We start from the raw sequence: 8,494 nt of genomic DNA, 5'->3' as shown, positions 1-8,494 counted from the left end.
GAAGAAGCAGAAAAAAATAACTTTTCTCCAAAAATACTTTTTTGAAAAATATTTATGAGAAAATACACTTAGAAGCAGTTTTTAAAAATTTGATCAAACACTAATTGCTGCTCAAAAGTGTTTTTCAAATTAATTAGCCAAACACAAACTGCTTCTCACCAAAAGTACTTTTGAGAAAAAGTATTTTTCGAAATAAGCTGATTTTTGCAATTTTGCCAAACAGGCTATTAGTACTACTAATCCAAGCTTATTATTGCATTGAGTTTCCATTTTTCATCCAAAAACAAATACTTATTTATATGTCATAACTCATATTTATTCTGTAACTTGACAAAATTCAAATTAAATTACCATGAACACATCCCTAAAATGTCATCAAAACAAAGCGCTCGTAATAAACCATCAGATCCACTGTTCCAACAAACCTGCACTGTCAAATAGAGGCGGAACTGTCACGCCCCAAAACGTGGAACGCGACCGGCGCTCAACCGAGTAAACCCGACTGAGCAAGCCTGTTAGATTTCATTCTACTCAAGCTAGTTCATGAAAAAAGAGGGAATGTTATCCCATCTTATCAATACACTAAGCAATCTTCCATTAGCAACTGTCATTTCATTTCAGTTAATGACTTCATTCATAGTATTCAAAATATTACAAGTTTACAAGTTTAATAAAAAACGTGCTTATCAAATACCCGCATTTCTAGTCTGGACTCCCAACATCAACCATCACCCACAAACAATCTACGGAGCCTCTAAATACAATAGAAAAGTAATAGGGAAATACCGGCAACAAGGCTCCGGCTATACCTCAAAACATGAAGAGAAAATGAACAAGAGATATATGACATAACCCCGGGATGGAGTGGGGCTCACCAAGTTTGCTGGGGAGAGAATACCGCTATCACTGGCCGATGTCGCTCGCTGTAGAACCACCTGTATCATTAAACGATACAGCGCCCCCGCAAAAGGGACATTAGCGCTGTCGAATAGCACTAGTATGTAAGGCTAAAAGTCCTTTTTCAGAATAGAATAACCATACAAGCAAAGAAACATGAAACAGTAAGTCGAGTCAACAACATGCAAGCTTCCAATTTGCAACATGTAAGTCTTCTAGTTTACGAAAATAATATATATAATTTTTGGTTGGGAGATCATTAGCACCGATATGAGTTATACCACCATCTTTGTTAGCACGGAGTCTGATCACGACCCGATCGGCTAGGTCGTCCCTTTGGAGACATTACCACGATCACAATTTCCAGTTTTGAATTTCCAGTTTTTGATTCCTAGCACAATACCACCATATGTGCGGCATGGCATTCGATCACGGCCCGATCGGCTAGGCTGCCTTCCCACATATGCCGTGTGAGTTGGCGTTACCAATTTACAAATGTTACCAAGTTCATCCCAATTAAGGGGAATAACCACGATCCACACCTACACCGGCACGTGTAGTTTCAGGTATGAGCCTTATGACCCACCCTTCCTCGGTTTTGCTAATGATACCCCAAAAAAACATTTTTTTTATTTGATTTAATATTGCACACAATTGTAGTATAAATAAAAGTATACAAATATAGCATAAACACAATCATGCTTAACTCAATACCCTTCACATTTTATAGCTTTTATTAATGTCCTCAATCTCTCTCGATAACAGTATTTCCTTGGCTCGTTGGGCCTTTCACAAGATTCATCTTTTTCATGCCACAAAGGCCGCATTTAGTTTTTCACATTTTCCATCTCCTTTATTTCCAAGGATCACCAACCAATATCAATGTACCGAATATTCCAGAAATCATATATTTTCAAGTCAATAGTAATAAAATTATCAAACACAAAGGATTCTTCCCAAAGGGGCACATGTCGACCAACAATTAAAATACACATTGAAGTTATAAGCAAGCAATCACCTCAATTATCCTTGAATTACCCCTTTTTCCATCATGACAAATGCACAATTTCAACATCGGAATGTGTAAAGACTAGCATTACAATGAATGTACTTATAAGGAAAAGCATTATCTAAAACAGCCACTTATGGGCATAGTCCAGGTACAAGGCCTTTGGCCATTCTATTTTTGAAGTTAGTTTATATGAGTTGTGTCGAGACTTATTTCATAATTTATTTCATATTTTCTCATTCGATTCATTTCCAAACATCTTTATAGTTTATCAACAAATAGGCACATTTAATCAAGGCATTTAGTACACATAAGAGCAACTAGGAGCATTAAACAAATCGAATTCTTCTCAACCGATTAGTATACTAACCTTCATTTAAAATGTGACTCAAGGCTATACCATTTTGGTAGACAAGCCACACTTAAACTTACAAAACAATATGGAATTCACTTCTAAGAGAGAAAGTTTAGCCTACATACCTCAATTGAGCTTTCCTTAAGTCCTACTATACTCTGAGACTCTTAGCAACGTCAATCTCTTTTAGGAACATGACAAATCGAACCACAAATTAGAGAGGTGATCATAGTTCTAGCTCATGTGAGCATATTTCCAAACACTAAGTCGGTGTTATGCTTTTAAAATTATTTGTGAAAGATCCTACCATCCCACATCCCATCCTTAGCTCAAAACCTCACCAAATACTTTAAGAACTCATGCATGCAAGATATCCACTCTCATTCTCATGGATTACCCTTCTAATGGTCTATCCTAGTTATATCTAGTAATGAAGAGCTCGGGTTATAGAACCTTACCTTTTAGGAAGAAAACCTAGGTGTCTTTCCTGACAAATCTTCAAGGTTTAAGCAAGATATTAGGAGAAATGTTGATGAAGAACTTCTTCTCCCTCTAGGACCCTCTCTCTCTCTCTCTCTAAATGCATCAGAAAATAGGCCTAAAATTAAGGGTAGTGTATAATGTATCGACGTGGGGTCGGGTAAGAAAATTAGAAATTTGGAGCCCCGGAACAGATCTGCGATTGCATATGTGATTGCATAATTGATATGCGTCCCGCAAAAGGGACCGTGAAATGGCTCCCCAAACATAAACAAACTGCCCGAGTATGCGACAAGAATGCGTTCTGCATACCTGTTCTGCGGTCGCATAATGCACCGCAGAACTGTCACTCGCAAAATTTCAAGAAGATTATGCGATGACTATGCGACCCGCATATTGATTATGCGATCGCATAATTGGCCGCATAGTTGACCTCAAAATTAACCATCAAACTGCCTCACTCTGCTGTGACTATGCGGTCCGCATAGCTATTATGCGACCGCATAATGGACCGCAGAAACGTGCTCTTCTGAAAAATATTATTCCTTAACTTTTTAATGCACATATCAATCCAAAGGGAAGCTCGCCGCAAAGAATTTTACGAATTTCTAACACATATTTCTAACTTGGCACTATAAGATCTCGGATTTTGATCAAACATTTTTACGGGGCCTTACATGAACTAGGATTTCAAGCATATGAGTTCAAAATTTTAAGTATTTAAGTTATTGGATTCTAAATTATTAAATTATAAATAATCAATGAATTATTCAAGATAAATACAATGTTTGAACTAAAGCTACTGGGTTCGCCGAACACGTAGTCAGAACACTGGCTCCGCCCTTGGTCAATAAGCTCCCATTTAGCCATAAATTTTGGCAATTGTTTTTTGAAATTATTTCAACAACATTGTTTGTTCATGGAATATGATCAGTTTTTGAAGAAAAAAATCAATTTTCCAAAAATTGGTTTAAGGCAGTTTTTGGTGAAATTTTTTCTCGTAGTATTTTCTTACTCCACATTTTTTCATTTTTTATTTCAGTCTAATAAATAGTAACCTAATTAAAATAGGAGAAACATATATCTTTTAGCCGTTCCTAAAAAACAGTCTCTCTCTCTCTCTGCCTATATATATATATATAATTGACCAGTTTGCTGAAACTAACTGCATTTGTCAGCCAAAAAATATATACAATTTGTATATTATATGTATATAATACACACACATGTTTGTGTGCTTATTATATACGTATAGTATACAATATATATATATATATATATATATATATATATATATATATATATATATATATATATATATATATATATATATATATTGGGCCTGTAAATGCAATTAGTTTTGACCGATCGGTTAATTTTATATTTTCCCCTTAAAATAGGAATGACCCAATCAATCTGACCCAATAACCACATATGCAAGTTAAAATAATACGTAAAGTGAATTCTTTTACCATAAAAACTTAGTTCGTTCGAAATGCATGAGATTCACAAAAAAGAAGAAGAAGAAGAAATAAACGACATAATTAGAGAGCACTTGAAACGAAAATACTAAAACTTTTACTGAAAATCTTGAAAAGAAAAATAAAAGATAGAAGTATCGTATTTTGAATGATTCACTTTTAGTATTATTTAATTTTTATATATATGAGATTGGGCCAGGTCGAGTTTGGTCATTCTTATTTTAATTGGATTATTACTTATTAAATTGAAAAATAAAATTTTAAAAATTACGTAACAAGAAAATACTACTGAAAATTTATATTTTCGGTCACTATGATTTTTGTGTGAGTTAGTAAAAGTTTTATGATTTTTGTGTGGAAAAATAAAGTTTTATGACTTTAGTGAAAAACAAAGTCATAGTTATATGGCCATTTGTGAAATTTACCCTACAAAACTTTAACTTTTTTTCAAACACAATTTCTTTCCAAACACAACTTTAATTTTCAAAAATTATTTTTTAACACAAAGAGAAAATCTCACTTTATACCCATCAATTCCAAACTATTTACCCTTTAATGCCCAGGCCCAAACTATTTACTACTCCTACACATGTGCCCCAAACTATTTACTCGGTTATTAATTTTGTATAAACTCTTCCAATAGACATCTATGACCTGCTTGTGATTTGAATGACAACTTTTCTGAAAGCAATCGAGCATAAACTTTTACCATTTCAAAAAAAGAAAAGAAAACACAATCGAGCATATTCTTGTCTCCTTCACCCTTTTGAATTTTTTACGTAACTAAATGAAATGACAATGTTCTCTCCTCATAACTGCTTTTTCGAACTGAGGTTGAATCACTGAAACTACAATTTCGCTTCTGCATTTTTTTCTAATATAGTAATATCTACTGATGGTAATATCATCTATCTGGAATTTCTCACTAAATAGTTCGAAAACTCCCAAATGATAGTATTTGTCTAACTGTGTTTTGTGTGTTCGAGGAACCAAATGGTAGATTATAGGAAGAACAGATCAATTTTTGAAACTCGATATGAATGAGTTCAAAATGCCAAATCTGATTTTTTATATTATTTTTACTATTAAAATTCGTTAGTTATTGTTCTTTGATGTGTAAATTGTACCCTTGATGCTTGTTATTGGAGATTTATTGTACATAAATTTAAATCCACCATTTAAGGACCTTGAAGCTTGAAACTCATAACTTGATTTGTTTGAGTTTTTAATTATTTTGATCTGATCCTGTATGGGTTAGTTTGGAAAGTTGATTGGAGGTTGTAGCTAAAGTTTTAGTCAATTTGGTGGAGATTTTGTAGTAAATTTTAGAAATTTGGGTTGAAATATAGTTGAACCAAAGAAGAAGACGAATTTGTATTGTATACCCAAATAATATACAAATATATCGTTTTAGTATACAATTCATTCTAACTATATACCCTATTAGTATAGCTATATACTATATTGGTATCATATGCTAGTTGAATCATTTTTTGGTTGTATTAGCTGCATTTAATTGGTACAATATTTGATTTTCTTTTAATAATAGTAATATAGTACAATATCTTGAAATACCTTATTATATTAATATGTGGTACACTATTTTTTTATTTTTCTCTTTATGCATGTGTGTTATGTAATAGTAGTATAGTCATATAGTTGTGGGGAATTAACTAGTAAAATTATTGTATACCATGTTGGTATAGGTATATGCCATATTGGTATCATATGGTAGTTTGAACATTGTTTTGGTTGTTTTAGCTGCATTTTAAGTGAATTCTATTATGAAATTATTTATATGAATGTGAGTTGCAATGCTGGAATTTTTGTGTGCCGATGGACATAAATTATGTGTATTATGTAATAGTTTTTATAGTTATAGGCAATTATTGGAACGACCCCATACAACTATATACCCTCTTAGTATACGAAATGAGCAAGTTGTTTTGCGAATATCTAGCTTGCAATACGAGCATGTAATTTTCTCATACTTTTGTTGCGTCCTTTAATGTTTTGGTACAGTAGTATAGTCGCAGATAGTTGTAGCAATATTCTAGAGAAAGCATATGCTCTGTTGGTATACATATATACCATATTGGTATCACATGGTATTAGAAGTCTTTTTTGTTACTTATACTTTTGTTGTATTTTTTAATATTTTATTATCATTTTTATTCTAACTAGTATATATGAAGATTTGGTTGTCGTAGATTATGTTTTCTTGCTCTATAACTGGTTGTGTTACTGCTAATGATAGAGTGTGTATTGATATTTATAGGGAAGGATATCAAGGTTTGCATGGCAATCACGTGTTGATTCTTAGAATCTGATTATGTAATTTATGGTGCTCAACATCAGTCAATGTGATATTCAGTGAATTAGATCAAGTGACAACTGATAATATTTTAGTTTAATAATTGAATTTAAAAATGAGGAAGAAAAAAAAAACAAAAGGTATATTGTACTAGTTATATTAAAAAAGGTGAACAAATATTTACTATATCAATTATTTTTTCTTATTGTATAAAAAAAGAATAATAAAAAATAGTGAAAACGGTAAATGAAATTAGATTATGAAGAGAAAAAGAATATATATAAAAAAGAAGTTAAATAAAATTAGAAAAGGAAGAAAAAAATAAGAAGAAAACGAGAAAAAAGAAAAGGAGAAAAGAAAAAAAAAGGAAAAAGAAGAAGAAAAGAAGCATAGAAATAATAAAGAATTGGAGAATAAAGAAAAAATTCCCCACAAAAACTACTATGGGCAGGAAATGTAATTAGTTTATGAGTAGAAAAATAAATGGATAGATAAAATTAAATAATTTTATTTTTGTGGGTAACTGTGTCAAAACCCCAAAAACTCTAGCAAAGTTTAAGAGTCCGGAACCAAAATGTGATTTTTTTTTTACTCAAACTACACAAATAGGTGGTAAAAAAAAGTTACATTTTTATATATAACAGTAACGAAACCGTTAATGTATAGCGCCAGGTATTGTGGCGCTATACTGTAAAAGCTGACATGGCCAGGTATAGCGCCACAATACCTGACGCTATACATATATCATTAATGTATAGCGCCAGGTATAGTGGCGCTATACATAGATATTTCATATCCCCTCCGTCTTCTTCTCCAATTCATCCACCCCCCATTTTTTTAAAACTCCCCACTTCTTGGTCCCCCCGATTCTGCCCGATTTTAAAAATAAAAAAAAAATTCTGGTCCCCCCGACATATAAAACTCGAAGAAAAAGGGTCCCACATTCGAGTAGAGTTTCGTGCTATTGTTGATTCACAATTTCGGAGTCAAAATTTCAATCTTTTTGCTTTGCCAAAATTCTAAATCGAGGTATTTCGATTTATTTTTAAGTTGAAACATTTATAATAATATATATTATTTGATTTGTATGTGTTCTATTTCGGTTTGTGTTTTTTTCGATACTAGCATGTTAAATTTATCCGAATTTAATATTAGTGTTTTCTAATAAAATATAAATTAGTAAAATAAATTTGTCTGTTAATATCCTGATTTATATATATGTTTTTTTTATCCGTTTTGTATTTTATTTGCAACTAAATTTATTTGTTGTTTATGCTTAGTTTAGATTATTTTTTAGCGAAGTAAAATCCAGACCTTTTTAGCGTAGTAAAACGTAGACCCTTATAACATAGTAAAATTTAGAGTCTTGTAGCGTAGTAATGTGTAGTATTTTAGCTTAGAATTCTTTTTGTTTAAGTATCTTACACTAGTATTTGAAAATGCAAACTTTGTACAATTAAGTTAATAATTGTATCAACACACATAATTAGAAATTTTTACAATTAAGTTATTAAAAAACATGAATTTAAATTAGAATAAAAACACATTATATATATATATATATATATATATATATATATATATATATATATATAATTTGTACAATTAAGTTATTAAAAATAATAATTTAAATTATAATAAAAACACATAATTATATATATATATATATAATTTGTACAATTAAGTTATTAAAAAATAATAATTTAAATTATAATAAACACACATACACACACACACACACACACACATATATATATATATATATAATTTGTACATTAAGTTATTAAAAAATATGAATTTAAATTATAATAAAAAACACATAATTATTAATGATAATTTAATGATTTTACAGTTGACGACAAGGACGCGACTATACATCCCGTCCCTCGGACGTTGGATCTATTAGCCCTACAGCCCCAGCATAGATCCGAGTATATATGAGACGGACAGTTGCTTAC

Source organism: Nicotiana sylvestris, chromosome 3 (genome assembly GCF_000393655.2).
Source record: "Nicotiana sylvestris chromosome 3, ASM39365v2, whole genome shotgun sequence".
NCBI lineage: Eukaryota > Viridiplantae > Streptophyta > Magnoliopsida > Solanales > Solanaceae > Nicotiana > Nicotiana sylvestris.
Note: the sequence above shows the minus strand (reverse complement) of the source record.